The 19,517-nt window shown below is 42.7% G+C and overlaps 1 protein-coding gene across 5 annotated transcripts in view; it reads left to right on the forward strand.

The window, feature by feature from the left end:
* The first annotated feature begins 12,007 nt into the window (after positions 1-12,007).
* Mbnl2 (muscleblind like splicing regulator 2) overlaps positions 12,008-19,517 on the forward strand; it is a 151,355-nt gene continuing 143,845 nt past the window's right edge. For 4 of the 5 annotated variants that reach the window (XM_071611596.1, XM_071611597.1, XM_027938876.2 and 1 more), the window contains exon 1: positions 12,008-12,248. The gene's annotated coding sequence lies outside the window, so the exon portion shown is untranslated. The remainder of the gene's footprint in view (positions 12,249-19,517) is intronic. The other variant, XM_027938875.2, reaches the window with a different exon arrangement.

The raw sequence follows: 19,517 nt of genomic DNA on the forward strand, positions 1-19,517 counted from the left end.
TTATTTATATGTGGTGCTGAGAATCGAACCCAGTGCCTTACACATAGTAGGTAAGCACTTTACCACTGAGCTACACCTCAGCTCAAATGTATGGGTTTTTTTGTTTGGTTTTATTACAAATTTGGCAATCCTATCATTGGCTAATTTCAACATTTTTTAAAAAAAAGCTCATTTATTTCTAACCAAAAGGAACCTTTCTTATATTTAAACGTGAAATCCCGATTACAGTAAATTTTTTGAAGCACAGTCCAAAGTATTAGCTCAGCGATGTTACATAACTCAAAGCGTGTATGTAGAAAGCAAAGTTATAAATGCTTAATTATGTTAAAAATAACTTTTAAGATTTAAATAGATTTAAAATATCATCCGTGTTTCTTAGACAGGGATCCAGTAAATTGAGAACTTTTAAAATTACTTTGGGGGCCTGGTGGAGAGCATGTAATGAGGACTCCCAGGGCAGCCATTGTCTTTGCAGAGTAGCTTGTGGCTTGAAAGCCCAGAGTCTGATTTTGCCAAACTGTAATATGTATGTGGGTAGTTTTCCTATTCATTGATAGAAAATCTTCCAGTCAATAGGTACAAATGTTTATGACTATAAACAAACACAACTAAAATGATTCTACACAGTGAATGTTTAAATGTTATTTATTTTCAAGCCAATGCCAATATGAAAACTTTTAAACTTCTACATGGGGGGAGGGGTGGCCCAGTTCCTGCTGTGGGGTGGATTTCTGGCTGCAGTGTTCTGAGGTCTTGGGCTGCAGGTGAAGCAGAAGTGGGGGCAGGAGGAGTGGCAGGGAATGGGAGGACAGGACATTGGCACATGATCTGACACCCTGTAGAGTCCTCACTGAAGTCCCCAGGAACCACAAACTTCCAGGGAGTCCCAATCTTTTCTGTCTTTCCTAAAAGCTAAGTATTATGTTGCCCTTTCCTCGCCCTCAAATAAAAGGGGTGGGGGGCTAGAAACTAGATAAAAAAGAAAGATTCCTTCCAGCCCTAGGATCCGTGATTGTAATCTCTCCTGTAATCGTCTCAGGATTGGACTACTCTGCAAAATAAAATCATTGCATTTGTAAGTGATCAGGCTTGTTGGAGGGGCTGCCAATCCCAGGGGTGTGTGGGCAACAGCTCCGGAGAGACGGAGCCCAAGCACAACTAGAGCACACGCTGGAGAAAGTAGAAAAAGAACAATTCCCATTTTGTGCTGCTGTAGAACCCGGCCCTGCTAATGGAGCTCAAGATGAAAATGAGTCAGTGAATATTTAAATATGGTTACTTCTTCCTTTTCGTTAAGCCTTTTAGATGCAGAGGTCTATAAAGCTGTGGTTGGAGATTTGAGAGAAAGAACGCAATGACACGAGACCAAGATGATGTAAGGTGGTGACATCGGCATCAGGATGCTGTTGCTAAGGTGAACCTGTTTTTCTCTCCAGTAATTGCCCATTTCTGGTAAAGAACATATCCATGACACGATCCCTTTTCCTGAAGCAGATACAACAGAGCCAGATGCTTTCTCTTTGCACAAATTATTTTAAAAACAAAGATAAAAATTTTATTACAAAACATAACACATGTCCTTGGGAGAATATTCAGAACATTTTGTGTAAGTTTGAAATTCTAATTTGTCAAGAATATATGCAAGGATCTAAATGGATATCGGGATGAGATCATTTCATGGATGGACCTGATAAAAGCTAACTGTTTTTGAATATAGTGAGAAGGCAGATAGGAAAATATGTGATGGTAAAGAAGAAAGATCTGGAACCTTATGTCACTGGCAGAGAAAAGGCAGCATAAGGAGACCTGGGTGTGAAGGAAGAAGGACAGAAGCCACCACCTTATGGCTCTGAAGGATGGATTCTGCCATCACTACAGCCAGCACCCAGCAGCAACAGTAAGGAACAAGAGGTGGCACTTGGTGACACAGTTAGAGGCCAAGGTCACTCACACAGGAGTGTCTCCCAGGGCTGCTCCTGGGCTTTATGTCTTCTGCTTAGAGCATGCTCCTCCAGAGATCCCCAGAGCATGCCCTGGGCCCCGGAAATCTCTGCTGAAGGGCACTCTATTCAAGCACCCTCTTCCCTCCCAACTCTGCTTGGGATACTTAATGTCACTTCCTGTGTCCTACATGTTCTTTCTGTTTTTTTCTGAACACCTCACCCTTTCTAATTTGTCATATAATTTGTTTATTCTAGTTAGAGCTAGTCCATATCAAGAGTATGGACTCCAAAGCCAGCCAGCCTGGGACAACTGGCTTCCCCACTGACCACGTTGAGTAAAGCTAGGTCATTACTCAGACCACTTTTCTCGCATGTGAAATTAGGATAATAATAGCACCATGCATCTGACAATACCGTGCTCCACACAGTGATCCACAAATGTTTAATGAGTAGATTGCTCCCCCTGTTCCCAGTCCTGTGGGGAGCTTCCTGGAAGCACTCATCATGTGTAGAATTGGGTGGAGGGAGAAGAGGAGGGACACATTTTCCACAAGTGGATGTTTTCTTTGGAATACAGGATTTAGGCCGGGTTAAGATTTGCCAGGGTAATTGCACGTGTAGGTCACTATCCAGCCACCAGGAGCCCTCTGCTGGTCAGGAAAGCCTGGGCAACTGGTCTCCAAGATGGGCCTGAGAAGGACTGGGAAGATTGGTCCAGCCAAGATATGCCAGAGCCCCAGCGACTTCCAGGATGACTGGGAGTCTAAGAAGTGAAGAGAGAGACGTTGAGTCGTGGCAGCTGCCTCACAAGTTCCTGTCAACACTGAGGACCACAGTGAAGTAAGGAAATATGGTGTCAAATAGAAAGATGTTGAGTTGAATGAGGTTAGCCAGTATGAATGTGGCCCAATAAAAAGGAAAGAAAAAAAAAAGAGAGAGAAAAGAATGATGTATCTGGACCAGGGCATCCCCAAACTATCCACCAGTACACCCTACTAGTTAGATGAACCAAAGAGTCTCAGGCCTCGTAAATCCTCCAACACCATGAGCTACACACCCTCTCCTGGAGATTCAGGATGCTCGTTCCTAGGATCAAAGGTCTGAGAAGTCCTTCAGTAAAAACACATTAATTTATTTCTAATTTCCGAACTTACTTACCATGGATCCTTTCCTTCAGGAACACTTTGAGACAAGCACCCATAGATCTTCCTTCAGGGATCATTGTGTAATACAAAGAGCTCTGTGGGGTCAGGTCTGTGTCTCACTTACCTTGATAGATCATCTCGATGGTCTCAGATGGGAGCAATATATTGTGAGCATAGGACAAATCCTGATCGAAGGCAAGTGGGTTGAGGTTAGGGTAGCAGTCCTCAAAGAACAGAAAGAGATGGAAACGAGAACAAGGGTGTTGACAGAGGATGCACATCAGATAGAGCACTGATCTTCAGGGTGTATGAAGGACTCAAAAATCTTAACACCAAAAAAAGAAGACAAAAACAACAAAAAAGAACCCAATCAATAAATGGACCGAGGAACTGAACAGACACTTCTCAGAGGAGGATATACAATCAGTCAACAAATATATGAAAAAAATGTTCATCATCTCTAGCAATTAAAGAAATGCAAATCAAAACTACTTTAAGATATCATCTCACTCCAGTCAGAATGGCAGCTATTATGAAGACAAAATACAATAAGTGTTGGCGAGGATGTGGGGAAAAAGGTACGCTCATACATTGCTGGTGGATCTACAAACTGGTGCAGCCAATATGGAAAACAGTACAGAGTTTCCTTGGAAATCTGGGAATGGAACCACCATTTGACCCTGTCCCTCTCCTCAGACTATACCCAAAGGACTTAAAAACAGCATACTACAGGGACACAGCACAATTCATAATAGCTAAACTGTGGAGCCAACCTAGATGCCCTTCAGTAGATGAATGGATAAAGAAACTGCGATATACATACACAATGGAATATTACTCAGATTAAAAGAGAATAAAATCATGGCATTTGCAGGTAAATGGATAGAGTTGTAGAATATTATGCTAAGTGAAGTTAGCCAATCCCCCCAAAAAACAAATACTAAATGTTTTCTCTGATCTGAGGATGCTGATCCATAATGGGGATGGGGAGGGAGCATTGGAGAAATGGAGGAACTCTAGATAGGGCAAAGGGGAGGGAGGGGAAGGGGGGTAGGAAAGATGGTGGAATGTGATGGTCATCATTACCCTAAGTATATGTATGAAGACACAAATGGTGTGACTCTACTTTGAGTATAACCAGAGACATGAACATTTGTGCTCTCTAGGTGTACTATGAATTGAAATGTATTCTGCTGTCATGTATAACAAATTAGAATAAAAATAAATTGACAAAAAGAGTGTTGACAAAGCTCAGTAAGGAGTATTATATTGTAGAAAATCAAAATCAGTTGTGTTTGCCTTTTTTTTTTTGGAGTGCTGTGGATCAAACCCAAGGTCTCACATCTGCCAGGCTAACACTACATTCACTTTTTAAAATGCAAACTGGCTATCACAGCTGTGATGACACATGCCACATTTTATGTCTCTCTCATGTCTCCACTCCCACTCCAAGATGACAAGGTCTCCTCCAGCCAATATTCTCACCTCCACAGGGGCCCATATATAATCTCACTAAGGTTTTTTTTTTCCCCTCCAACCCACTCACTTCTGATCCTTTTGAAGAGAAGTTATTCCTATCCTATTAAAGACACTTTCGAAGAATCTGGGCTGTTCATCCAACATCAAAGGAACATAAAAACCTGACTCTGAAATAACACCCAGTTTGGTGACACCGAAGCTGCCCTCTAGTTTGACTTTTTGACTCTTTTCTGATTTTCAAACACTTGGCTCTATTGAACCTCGGAAGCCCCTTGGGGACTGTTCCTCCAGCTTTGATTCTTGTCCTTGTGTCTCAAATGCAATCTCCTACTCCTCCTGCATCATATTTTGGTGCTCCCACATTTGATTTGCTTATTTAAAAAAAAATCACGATAGCCAGTGTATGTGTCTGGTACTGTGATGCACCCACAAATAAAACATGAAGATTCCCGCCCGTGGGCTGCTTACACTCTTATGTAGGAAACAGACAAGTTCCAAGTAGATTACACATTTTGGGAAGTGTTACAGAAGAGCGAGGAGAGTGGTTCTCTTTCCATCCAGATGCTGCAGGACCCCTGCTGAGCAGGTCCTCTGCTGAGAAGATGAGCAAAACGTTATGGATGGAGCAATCCTTCCAGTAATCCACCAGGAGGGAAATCATTCCACCCACTGGAGCATTTGAGGATGGAGATGGAGGTCTGATTCTATATCGTAGGGCAAGGGTCCGAAAAATAAGTGAACCAACCATTCATGGTGATCCTCAAACAGCCTAAGAGTACAGCAGGGATGAGCTACAAAGAAATATGTATGTGGTCCTATTGACGAGGAAGCGTAGGAAACATACTCCTTGATGCCTCCTTTCTGCACTTATTATCGTAATTCACCATGTTGAAAGGTGAATGATCACTAGCAAGTTCCCTTGGCCATAATAGCTGGCAAGACCAGCGTGCTCCTTGCCTGATTTTGCTGTTTCTTAGGCTCACAGGCATTTGCAATTCTGAAGAACTATAGGTTTTACCCTTATCCCAAAGGCTTGTAAGACTTTAAGTGATCTCAGCTTCAGGTTTGACATGTCCAGTGACCTCTAGCCTGGCTTTTTTATCTGCACCCACTGGAGCATTTGAGGATCTGCAACTTCAGATGCCCTTGGGCCTGAGGACAAGAGGCATGATGCAACCATAGCTCTGACATTGCCCAACCCAAAGGGGCTCTTGCCTCAGTTCCACATTTGCCAAATCGTGCTATCAGGCACTCTGGAAAGCTGCAATGAACTGACGGGGCTTCCATGGGATATTTTACATTTTCGAGGGAAATAAGGCAATACTTGACATCTATCAGACACTGTGCAAACTACGAGCTCAAGATAACTTGCAATTTCTGTGTTAGAATCATATTGCCTTCTTTCTGATGATATTTGGTATCTTTGCAAAGCTATATTTCAGCAGTTGCTAAGATGAAAAGCAAGTACCATGCAAAAAAAAAAAGAGTCAGCATGGAACAGGAAATGAGAGTAGTGGTTCTAATCAGATTTCTAGCTTCGAGCTTTGTATGTGGTGTTCAATAGGCAGGCACCATCCATTAATGGCTAATTGAGGTTAAAGATGAAATTAAATTATTTCTTTAAAATATTTTGTATTAGCTTTTCAAATAGCTACTAAGTTGTTAAAACATAAACACGGAAGTGTTTAGTAAAGGGAATAGTTAGATATTACTTTTAGCCCGAGAATACAATGAAAAAATTACAAGAGAGCTGTGAACTAAGAAAGTTAGAAAATCTCTACCTTGGTTCATTACCTCTTTTCAAACACACACTAATTCCTCTTCGGTGGAATCTCACTAGGACTCTAAAACCCAAGGGTAATGGCGACGTGGACTACAACCACAGTAGGAGGGGTGGTCGAAGCTAATGTGCACTGAGCCCTACTGTGTGCCCCCTTCTGGGCAGGGGGTTCCTCAGACATGACTTCAGGGACATGCTTTCTGTCATTTACTTCATTCTACTTTCCTTAACCCAGAAAACATTAGTCTTAATTTTCCCTAAAGTCTTCTGCCCCTGAAACTATTCGAGAAAATTTAGAAATCTGTTAGCATTTCTTCTCTTAAATTTGACAGAAAACTTTATAAATTTTTCTGACAATTAGAAAACGAATTTTCTATTCCCTGCTGCATTTCAACAACCCACACATTAAACACATACCAATCTCTTCTAAGGTATGTAAATTTTCTTCAGCATCCTAAATAGAAATCAATCAACCACAATTGACTCAGCAGAACTAGCAAAGCTAGGGTACAGAAAGACCTCTTCCCTCAAGGGGCTTACAGTCTGGTTTATACTTGAAAATAAAAAATAGTCTATACTCAAGGACTAAGGAGGGGGCATGAGCTAGAATATAACATTGAGAGAGGAAGGAGCCCTAAGACTGAAACGTCCCAGATCGGGCCATCTGCATCTTGCCTGCCCGTCTCGTGTCTCCCTTGCTATAAACAACCTTCTCCTTCCTAGACATCTCCTCTGCTAAGTCAAACACTCCCATCTGTTCTGAGATCCCTCTCCTTTTCCACTCAAAGGGAGACTTTGTTTCTCTGGAAAGCCCCACCATTTAAACATCATCAAAGATTCCCTCGCCTGGAAGCTTGCTGACCTTTGTATGCCCACTGCGGAGAAGATCTCAAAACTGTACCTCGCTCTCAGCTTTTAGGTTACCTCTCCCTTCCCTTCTTTGCCCAACTTATCTCTCTCTCTCTCTCTCTCTCTCTCTCTCTCTCTCTCTCTCTCTCTCATACACACACACATACACATCATCATCATCGTTTCTACAGCTTCACTATCAATCTTTTGCTTGAGCCCTGTGACAGTCTTTGGCCCTTTATCACTGGTGCCATTATCTAGCTAATTGTCCAAGAAACATGTTAAGGAACTGTTGCCTGCTATTCCATAACTGCATGCAATAAGGACTAAGAGCGGTCAGTTTTCTCCCAGGGACTATTGGGGTACCTCATCAAGTAAGACGCATTTATAATATTCTGTGATGGCTGCTTTGGTGAATCAAATATCAAGGGTTGTGGTGGTCAAGGAAGCCTCTCTGAAGGAGGCCCTGTGGGTACATGGGCTATTATTGGGTGGAAAGAGGCAAGAGGGGTGTCAAGGGAAAAGAAGATGTTTCAGGAAAAGAGAATCCAGGCTCAAACTTGGTAAGGACATGACACATTGCAGAGACTAAAATTGGCTGAGTCATCCTGCACGCGCAGTAGGAGGGAGGGAGCTCAAGAAGGAACTTAGGCAGAGGATTCCCCTTGGAGATCATGGGGACCCGCTGTGCTGGACGGTGAGTGGAGTGGAAGTTGAGGGGCTGGACTGAGGTCAGAGAGGTAAGCAGTGAGCAAAACCAATGGGGGCTTGAATTAGGGACACAGAAGTGAAGACAAAGAAAGGTGAATGGATTCAAAAGATTGACAGGAAGACTCCAGAGGATTTGGATACAGACCGTGGGACAGAGCTAGGCATCAATGATGGTGGTTTCCATTCTCTGGAATGGGAAATATAAGAGAAACACATTTCAGTATAAGAAAAAAGTTATTTCAGTTAGAGACCAGGTGATGATGGGTTACCTCTGATACCTTCAAGTGAAGAATTGGGACCAGAGGTGAAGAGAAAGATCTGGAATCCGTCAGCCTGTAGAATATAAATGATGACTGTCACTAGACCAATCCAATGTTGTTGTCTTTTTGTTCCTCGGGCTCCCTCCTTGGCTTTAGACACAGTTGATCATCTCCTCAACATTCGTTCTATGTTTGTTTCTCAACAATTCTTCCTATGTAGCATATTATAACTTCAATAAAGACTGAGCTGCTTTCCAGAGTTTCAAGAAACTTACAGTGAGTTACGAAAAGAAAGAAAGAAGGAAAAGGAAGAGGATGAGAAAGATGGGGAGAAGAAGAAAGAAAGACAGAAGTCCAGTTTGGCCCCGAGGTACACTGCGTCCGTCCGCTGTTCATTTCACATGCATTGGTTAAAGACTGTCCCCTCCCATCTCCCATGTGCCAGGTCATGAAGATTAATGCTGGAAGACAATGGCGACTTCTGATGCTGGAAAGCTGGTTGGAAAGGTAGTCCGTAAGTAAATAATTAACCAAACTAATGTGTAACCATACCCTGTAACAAGTGCTCTGAAGTGAACAGCATCTATCAGATCTTGCTATTTGAAGAGTACTCCATGGACAAGCAGCATCCGTATCACCTGGGAGCTTGTTAGAAAAGCAGAATCTCAGCCTCCACCCAGGAACTACTGAGATTAGATCTGCATTTTAACAAGATCCCTGGGGGTGGGGGCGTGGGTTCATGCACATTAAAATTTGAGAAGCACTGCTGTAGACTTCAATATGGGGGGCGGACTGCAAGAGAACAAGGTGGACCTGAGTTCATCTTGTGGGTCAGGAAGGGTTCCCTGGGAAAAACGGCTTCTGATCAGGCTGGAGAGGTAGGCAGAGACTAGAAGGAACAGGGCCTTGTGGGCCATGTGGAGAACTGTCATCTTTCCCTTAAGAGCTACTCAAAGATATTCCAAGGATGTTCTGCACCATACATTAGTTGGTTTACACAACATAAAATTGTTTTCTGACAGTTCTGGAGACTGGACATCTGAGACTGGGGTGGGGTCAGAATGGTCAGGTTCTGGTGAGGACTGTATCCCCATCCTGGTGAGGGCCACCTTCTCACTGTGTCCTTCTGATGGAAAGAGACCGCCCTCAGTGTCTCTTCATACACAGACACTAATCCCGTCACAAAGGCCCTACTCTCATGACCTCATGGAAACCTAATTACCTCCAAAGTCCCTCTCTCCAAATACCATCTTCTCAGGGTTATGACTTGAACATCCAAACTCTACTGGAGGTGGGGGGTATTGGGGGAAGCACAATTCAGCCCATCATAAAGTTTAAGTAAAGGAGTGTGGAAAAAAATAAGATGATTATTTTGGAATTTCCATTCTGGCTAAAGTGTGCAAAAGGGCTTGCAGCAGGTCAAGAATATGCTCAGGAGACCAGCTAAGAGACTGTTCCAATAGTCACCGAAAATGGCAATGATTGCTTGGACAAAACTGTACTGGTAGAGCAAGGGGAGGCATTTCCAAACATTCAGGGGTTGAACTTGACAGACTTTGATAATGAATTTCAAGTGGTGGTTGGGGAGGAGGACCCAGAAAGACTGGCAGGGTTTTGGTGTGTGTGCAATTGAGTATCATGTCAATTCTTGAGATAGGAATCATGAAACCAGCAAGTTTGTGCAGGGCACCTTCCTAAATGCAATGAACAGTAGAGAAATACCTAAGGAAAGGTTTCGTTTGGTGATTGTTTATTGGGTACCAGCTACTGTACAGATGTTTGATGCATATGTTATCTTAACATATTACACAAGACTTGCCCTCTGAGAAGGGAAGATCAACCCAGACAAACTACCTACACCAGACCATGTGGTTCAGGGTTTTAAACAGTCTTCCAAAGGAGAACCTCAGAGAAGCTACTGTGGACAGGGAAGACGTGATGGAAGAAAGAAGAGAATTTTCCACTAGAAAGTTCCTTTAGGAAAACAAGAGAAAAAATTGGCTAAACAAGGGAAGGGCCCAATTATAAAGGACCTTCAAAGTCTATAATTTGGATTTAATACATGGAAAGGTTTGAATTTGAAAGGAACATGACTTTACATGACATAGGAAAACCTGTCTGGCAACACGGGAGCTCAGCTCAGGGTTGAGGAGGCTGGATTACCAGAGGCCATTAATTAGCATTCATATCATGCAGGTTATAGGTCAGCTTTCTGGACTAGGTGGGAAGAAAATGAACAAGACTTAGAGGTGAGAATGGAGGACAAAGATGACTAAAGTTTCAGGATTAAGATTAGAGGGTAAGAGGTTTCAAAGTCAGAATGCAAGGGAGATGGGGAGAGGGGATCTTGAGCCTCGGATCAGCTACGTGCATGAAGTATAATATTAACTATGTGGATATTTTTAAATAATTTTCTACCTGTTTGATCATGGAGCTAAATTAAATTTCCAGAAATAGTATGAGAAAGCCTACAAGTTATGATATTTGACAAATTTATATGGGAATGAAAAAGAGAATTCTAAGTATAAAAATCGAGAGGGAATAAAGCATGATATTCTATTAAAGAAAATAGCCCACAAGTCATATGAAAAGGTGTGTTTTAAAGATGCAATTGGTGAAATAAAAAGAAACCATTACATTCCAGATACACCAAACAGTTGCTTAGTTTAAAAAAATAAATAGTGTCGGGTTCAACCTTTAAGATGAATAGGGGCTGTGTTCCTGTCTTGGTTGAGTCATGGAACCATCATACTTAATTTTTAAAATTCAAACACGTTGTGTTTAGTGGAAGGAAATGTGTGCTTATTGTGTTTTCTGAATGCCATATGTTTTTGTTTTTGTTTTGAAAGCATGCAGAAATGCTGTTGACTGGAAAAAATAAATAAATAACCCAACTAACCCTTCTGTTTTGCTTTTCTTACTTATCTCAGAGAACCCCAGCACCTTCTGGAACATCTTTTGTGGCAAGGTATTTGGTGGTGTCCCTTGAATCACACACCATGAGTAGTCAGCAATAAACACCTTCCTGTAATCCTCATTTCATTAATGACAATGTGGGCCAATGCACAGTATTTATCAACTGGCACCTAAGACAGTTAAGGCACACCTAACTAACTCTCGTGGGTACCTGGCAAAAAAAAAAAAAAAAAAAGTGTAATGTGTAGATATCAATTTTTATTGTTCAGCATTCCCTAATTGAAGTCCCCAGTGGTCTGAAAACTTAGAAGAAAGATATATGGGCTACAGTAATTAACCACTGCAATAACAGACGTTGTGCAGGAAAACTGTGTGCAAGGGAACAGGCATGTTTTGATTTTTGAATGTGTGCTTGGGCTTAGCACATTCTCCCTCAATCATGGAAATCCTATGTAAACGTTCCATAAGGTATTACTTTCCATGCAGACATTGAATTGTTTTTCTTAAAAAAAAAAAAGAAAGAAAAGAAAATACACACACACACACACACACACACACGCACACGCACACGCTTTGTCAAATGCTGTACCGACTTCAGTTCCAGGTACAACCCGGATTTCTTTTGAATCTGCGGAGTTTCTTGTTCCCTAAAGTATCACGGTGCAGCTCCGAGCTTCGGGCTGGCTGTCTTCAAGCGTGTTTTCCTGAGCTACCCCTCTCCCTGCTCTGCCAATTATGTGCCACTTTGTCTTGGTGCTATGATTGCTTTCTTCGGAGAGGGAAATTCCTCTTTCATCAGTATGGATGCACTGTTTTCAGACGCTGCAAGTGCTGTGTTGCTGTGTCAGTCATCCTATTAGGGCCAGCTTCAGACGAGGAGGGCTGACGATCTGGCCGCCGATTGGCCGGCCGCGGCGGGGCGGGGTTTGTCGGAAGGAAGGGCCGCAGCTTACAGCAACAGAGTTTAGACTGTCTTTGCTTCATCATCTAAAGGTAAAATTTTCCAGATACGGCAGACGGCTTTCAGAGTACAATAAACACGGAATGAGAACCATTTGCATGGAAATTTCTTCCTCATGATGCAGTGGAGAAGCCTCGGCCACTTGATCCTGCCAGATGTTCCTGGGGTTACTGTACATGGGAAGGACAAGCAGAGCTAAACAAGGTAGGAGAACACCCCCCCCCCCCATTTTTTTTTTTTTTTTTGAATGTTTGAAGAGTTTGCTGCAGTATGCTGCATTCCATGTGTGTTGCTTCGGGAAGCCTGGGAGACCGGATTCCACTAATTCAAATGTGATACTTGCAGGGAACCCTGGAGTTTTACGTAACATTTTGATTTGAGAAAAAGAAATGGCAAAGCTTGAATCGATGCCGCCGGTTAGGAGTGAGGCATTAAACCGAGTTTTTATTCAAAGAATAGATCCATTTATGAGTATTTTAGAAACCATTTGAAATCTTAGAAGCAATCTTATATTCTTGTTATAAAAAAAAAAAATTTCTTTGCTACTATTACTAGAGCTCCAGAATAGATAAAGTTCACATTGATCTTATTTGAAAACAGACTTGCAATCAAGAATGAAGGGAGGAAAAAAAAAAAAACTTCATGGTAAATAATCATCGATGGAATGTTTGGGCCAAAAATATGCCTATTTATTGGAAATGAGGGACCTCCCTCGCTCTACAACGTTGAGCTTTAATCGAGTTTCAAAGGCACATTTCTAACAACCTAGCAAGAGGTAGCTTTCTGGCAAGTTTTCGATACTGTAGTTCAGTGTTTACATTTCTTTTCCTGGCGTGTCTGAGCCTTTGTTTCCAGCTTAAAAGTGGAACCATTATATTCAAAAGTAAAGCTGGGTTAATAATGCTTACTGCAATTATCTGATCTGTATGCATTTTTAATGAGAACACACAGCCAGCAGAATAATTTAATGAGAGCAGGCTAGCTTTTAAAGCCGTGTTTTCACTGTGCCGAACCATATCAACTTTCTTACTGAGAAGCAGCAGTGAGAAATGATGGAGAAGATTTATTTTTAACACACTTGGCCCAGGAGAAGGAAAGGATATGTTTGTTAAAGAATTCTTTCTGCCCTTTTCCGTTTTAAATTTCTGCCAGGCATGAGGAAACTGTGCTTTTTTGTTAGGCCTCGGAAGCATGTGTTTACAATAAATGTGTAACATTTTTAGAATAGTTAGCAAGCACTGGAGCGAAGAAGAAGAAGAAAAAAAAAATCTGACTTGCCTAAGCACCATGAATCTTATTCAAGAAACGTTACTGTCTCTTTAAAAGACAAAGGTTAAGTGGAAAGATGTTTGTTAATTGGGGACTGTGTGCATTTGGGGGACAATAAGTTAAAAAAATATATAAGGCTGGGGGACATGGTATAATCTTTACGTAAGAGGAAGTTTCTTCAGATCTCCTGCTTCTTTTGAAGGGGCGGCAGTGCTCATTTAAATAACGGCAATGCCACGTAGATTCTTCTAGACCCACTGTTTTTACTTTCAAGGAGAAGTGCAGGACACTAGCCCAGAACTTCTGACGTCATCCCCCAACTATTTCTGCTGTGTGTTCTTTTCTTCGAGCTCGTGGAGAGGAATATTTCTCTACGTCCTGGCCAGGAACATTCTAACTCCCCGTTGGCAGGACCTGAGTTAGGGCTTGGCGTTTCAGCCTGTCCTTTGTGCACCCTAAGCCCATCCCCCTGGTAACTAGGGCATCTTCTCCTACCTGCCGGTCAGCACAGGTTTTCTGCAGGGTTCTGGCTTGGCTGGTGGAAAGCGGTGGGGAGCACAGCTCAGCTTTTTTTCTGGCCTAACTTCCCCTTGGTGCAGGCCAGTGCTGCCACCTGTGTGGACGGTCCCCCCCCTGTGGGGAGAGGGGGAGTGCCAGTTCCCCTATAGCGATTATCTAGGATACAGGTTATACCCCCAAGTTCAAGGCTGGTTGGGATGTTGGGAACAGCTGCTTTTTATAGATAAAGTGCCATGTCCTAGGGCAGATGGCCCAAAGGAAGGAAGGAAAGAACAATACTGCGGACTGTTAACCCCACCATGTCACAGGTGGCACCCTGGTCGTGGAGATGGGGGGTGGGGAGGTAGTGTTTACTAAGAAGCCTGGAGAGAGATAATTTTGCCTGGAACACACTGGAGTTGGCCGGAGTTCCCTCTGATAGTTTGTGTCCTCCTCACTACTCATGTCACCTGAAGCAAGTGCCTCCCTCAATATTTCCATCTGGTAATAGAACTGGATAATTCTTACTGTACTTTCCTGATGCTAGCACTTTAGGAGACCTTGACCTTGTATCAAAAAAGAAAGTTGTCTGTCTCTTGGCACAATGAGCTATTTCAAGTTCCAAAGGACAAGACCTTGGTGTTAAGGAACTGTTGGCAACGCCTTGGGGTATTAACCTACACAGTCATATATACAGCCCTTCACTGTACTCCTGTAAAAATCTCTATTGATATTTATCCTGAGACCCACAAATAAAATTTCCAAGGAAATCAGAGCATGGTTGTTTACATTTTCTCCATTGATCTAGTCTAGCATACTGGAAACCGAGCACGCCAGACTATTCCAATGATAGGCCCCAGAGTGCCCCAAGCATCTTGTGCTATTTTTACTCTGACTTTTGTATTAAATTTGTGAAACTGGAGTGAATAAAAAAGAAAACAGAGAAAAATACGCTTGTGAAATATACTGGTCCTGTAGTTTCACTGCCTAACAGCCTGCCTTCTTTCTGCTCGTTGTTTTAATTTGCTGTTGCTATGGTGAAAACAAATCAATATCACATGGCCACCAGCCAGTCCCGCGCTTGGGGAGCGCCATAGAAATTTAAGATCGGGTACTCAAGATTCCAAGCAAGAATAGGGAGGAAAGGATTTTTCAACATTCAAGATTGAATGCCCCCCCCTTCCTTTCTTCCTACGCTATGAATAACGAGGAAAAGATGGGAAGACAGACATAAAGATTTGTTTACATTTTCCAAAATAGCAAAACAGCATTAATACTGGAATAGATGGGGGACATTGCAAGGGGCAAAGGATTCTAATTTAACTCTAAGTCCTGCTGGTTGCTGAAAACATAGTTTGGGGCCCTTTAACATCTCCAGGTATAGCTGCACATCAGAACTGGCTGGGTCAGGAACGTTTACCAATGTCATATCAGCCAGAGAAATCTGGCAGCGAGGAAGAGGAAGCGAGTGGGCAGTGGAAGAGCGGGGTATTATGGGAAGGTAGAGAGGCATGAGTCCCCTGAAGAAAACTGTCAGTCAAGTCAGGCCAGGTGAGCACGGCTCCCCAAGGGCATGGCAGGAAAACGGGAGAGGACTTTTTTCCCTTTTCACAAAACCTGCCCCAGAGCCAGCCAGAAGCCCCAGCAGAAAGAGAAGGGAAGAGGCTGCAAAGAGAAGAGAAGGGTCATGAGCCCAGGCATCCTTTCTAGAATGTTCTACGAGTTGGACAGACGTGGATGTGCACTTCTGTTTAGTGCAAGGAACTTGGTATTTCATGCTTCGGGAAGGGCCTCCTGGAAGAATGAAGCAGGAAGACTTAGCCAGGCTTGCAACCATTTACACATAGTTTGTTTTCTTTCTTTCTCTAGTTTTTTACTCAACTCAGTTTTTGTTTTCTTCTTGAAAATGTGCACAAATTGTTCATTGCAGCCGTGGTATAGTCTTAATCAGGAGTCAAAGTGATACATAGTGGCCTCCAACTGCACAGCATTGTTTACAGAGACTAGTCCCTACCTCGAGTTGCTGAGCAGGAAAACAGGTTGAAAGGTAAGGCCCCAGGGGTTCTTTGTTGACATGAGCTCTGAGGCTGGTGGATAAGTTTTCTAGCAGCGTCCCTCCCTCTCAATATGGCAAAAAATGCTCAGTAATAAAATCGGACTCAACAATGCACCTTAGTGTTTTGACAAAGAATGCATTGTCTAAGGCGGCCCCCATCAGTATATTCCATCAATCAGTCAACAAGTGTTTGTTAAACACCTCTTGGGCTCCCTGGCTCTTGCTATGTGTTTAGAACACCTTTGTGTGTGCACAAAAACGCATGGTACAAAATCGCAACTTTGAAAGACTTGAATAATATCGCTATTGACTAAATGAAATCAGCATTGTTAATCATGAGAAATTGATGTGGGTCTTGAGACGGTGTTGGTGTTTGGGGGCGGAACAAGAGGAATTTTGAGTTTTCAACCGCTATGGGTATGGACTTCTTCCCCTCTGTTATATTTGTCAGCGTCAGTCCTGTTTAAATGGCATATGAAGACGTGAAGTGAGCAGTAGGCATATAAGAAAGCTCAAGCAATCCCAAACAGGAGGCTACTGAGCCCTGAAGTAACAGGGGTCCACAGGCACATCATTTAGAAAGTCTTAAACACCAGCCCATAGACAAAAGGAAATCTTAGACCCTCTCCCACTTCTGAGCCACAGGGTGCTCGCCAAAGCCCCTGATGCAATGAGCTCACCATCCCCAGTCCCCATCTCCAGCAAGGAAATCTGATACCTGGCTCTGGAGGGTTCTGCTTATCTCTTTTTTTCATAAAAGTGGAGTTCCTTTTAAAAATTTATTTCCCTGTTAAAACACCAAGTAGTTTTGTTGGTGGTGGTCTGGGAGCTTTTCTATTTCTTTTGTTTTTTTGTTTTGTTGTGTGTGTGTGTGTGTGTGTGTGTGTGTGTGTGTGTGTTGGGGGGGTTCCCCTAATATCTGAATTAATATCTATCCATTCTTTGGGCAAAGACAAACTGAGTGGTTAAGGACCCAGGGAGGGGAAGAGCTGAGAGAGAAGACTGAGGATGTAGCCACACTTAAAAGAACTCTTTTCAGCCCTGGGTCCTGGCAGTTGGGGAGCAGGCCCAAGACAAGCTGGTTGTCAGCTCTGGGGGTGGTGAGCCGCCTGGGAGGGAAGAGGGAGGAGGAGAGGCCCGCTGTAATGCTGCTGGTCTCTGTCCTAAGCAGTCTGCAATCCACAATAGCTAGGAAAGGAGATCCTTACAAACAAGATAAGAATAGTTAAGCACACAAATGCCTTCAGAAGGGTAATTAACATATGTGTAGCTACTTAAACTTTGAAAGGCTTTCGCTGGCATTATCTCAATTAACAGTTCAAATGGGGGAGTTAAAAAGTGGGAGCCTAGAATTAGGGCACTCTGGCAAGGGCATGCTAGATAAAGCTCCCCAAGGAGATGAGTTATAAACCAGATTTTAAAAACTTTTAGTGGTTGATTTTTTTTTTTCCAGTGCTTGAATTTTGAAGCACAGGAAAAACTTAGTCATGTGAAGCATCTTACAGAACTCCTTTCCATTTCCTGTCCCCAAATGCTTCTAGACTTGGGGGCCACAGGCAGCCTAGAGGCCACGGCAGAGCAAGAAGAGTGTTGACTGACCAGCTCAGGCTGCACACACAGGCATTGGGGACAAAGCCTTTGTTTGCTCTGTCTCCCACCCGAGTCAACAACAGAAAAGTGTTTCTAGAAAATACAATTCTCTAATGTTGTAAATGGCCCGCAGGCCTGGGAGAAACCCAAGTCAACAAGAAAATCAAAATTCAGAGTATTCCATGTTTTCACAAGAACATCTCACTGAGTTCTCTTGCACCTGATGAAAGACGGGAAAGAAATTCATATTTGGGGGCATGAGTTCTGAGCAAGGTGCTCTACAGACACGTGTCATCAGAGCCTGAGAAGCGCAGGAGAGTTCCATAAAATTAACGCTATTCCCAGGTGGCGGCGGGAAGAAAAGCTCCAATGACTCAGGAACACACACACCCAGGAGCCCACAGCTAATGCCTGGCTGAGCCTCCACTTAGACTCAGGCCCATGAGACCCTCAAGCCCCACAGGTAGGCAGCACTGTGGTGCCACCTGAACAGATCAGATTGAGAACATAAAATAGTTCATTTGCAGAAAGAAAGAAAAATCTCAAAGTAGAGATAGGAGACCAATTATTTTCGAGGTCTCAGATGTACTTTATATAGCTTATAGTATAATGAGTAATTGTGATGGTAACATCTGACATGTGTATGTCATTTCAGTATTTGTGCCCATTGTCTCTTTTAAAGGTCACACAATTCTCCCTCTACCTCGTCTTATAAATTAAATGAGAACCGAGTTTGAGTGAGGTTAAGCAATATGCTAAAAGTTTTATTAGCCAAAAAGTGGGAAAGTTATTAGTCCTACAACCCATGGGGATCCGTGCATATGACACTTAATGAGATAAATGAAATGACACTGCGGTCAGACGTGGAGTTTTCCTGTAAAGTATGTTGTGCAGTTGAATGGAGCCCAACCCAAGCGATTTGGGGAAGACAGTAATGTTTTTAATTAAGGGATTGAATTATTCTAAAAATCTATAAATTTTTGGCATCCTAAATGCAAGCTTCAGTTAATCAAACTGAAACTATTGGTGAAGCCTACATGATATAAATGATTTAGTACGTGTAATTTTAAGGTTCTGAGAGCTCGGGAAAGGAGACCTCCATTTGGAGTAATAGATAAGGTTTCATGGAGGAAGAGCTACTTCCTCTGGTCTGAGTGGATCTATTTTGTCTAGCTCCTAGTTTCTTATGTGGAATGTCTACTAGACCCCAGGCCCAGGACAAGATTATTCATTTGGTAAGGAAACAATTGAACTTCCATCTTGTCTGTTATTTAGTTTATCCTTTTAAAATGTCAATTTTCATATAGGTGAAATGTATGGAACGTGTTACTTTTGTCATGCAGTCATACCATTTATAACTAAGTAACTCTCCTGGTGATGATTGTTTCTGCTAAAAAATATTTTTCTGATAAAGAAGCACAATCAAATGTTTGTAGAAGACATTCAAGAAGAAGGATGGCACGGTGGGGGGTTGGGGGGCCAAGGAGGAAACTTGACTTTGGAGAATAGGGATGAAGTGTTAGGGGGGAGTGGGAGATAAGGTTAGATGGAGGCCTGGAATTGGAATAGGGAAGAACTAAAGAGCTCATTACCTGGAACACAAGTCTAATGCTTTATAAAGATCCAACGGGGACTTGTAAGATAGGGTTGGAGGTTACAATGTTCATAATGAGTGAAGCCACTGGTCAGAAAAATTTTGAGGTATTCTGGGAATAATGTGGGAAAGAGGTGGATGAGCCTGGGTATGAGGATGGAGGAGAAAGGGCAGATCCAAAGGCACCTTGAGAGAAACCTGAGAGAAGCTGCTGAAAACTTGGAAGAGACAAAATGACATCATTTTCTCTCGAGCAGTATTGATGGTACCATGACTGAAATGCATGTAGGGAGATAAAAAGACCCATCAATCACTGGGGACAGGATGGGAGGAGGGAGGGAGATGGTGAGTCTTTGCTTGGGGGCGTGGTGTTTTTAGCTAATGATGGAACATCTGAGATCTGAGTGGAGATATCTCATAGACGTATGACGGGGTGGGGACAGAGACCAGCCTAGAACCCATACTT

The sequence above is a fragment of the Marmota flaviventris genome, chromosome 4 (genome assembly GCF_047511675.1).
Source record: "Marmota flaviventris isolate mMarFla1 chromosome 4, mMarFla1.hap1, whole genome shotgun sequence".
Taxonomy (NCBI): Eukaryota; Metazoa; Chordata; class Mammalia; order Rodentia; family Sciuridae; genus Marmota; species Marmota flaviventris.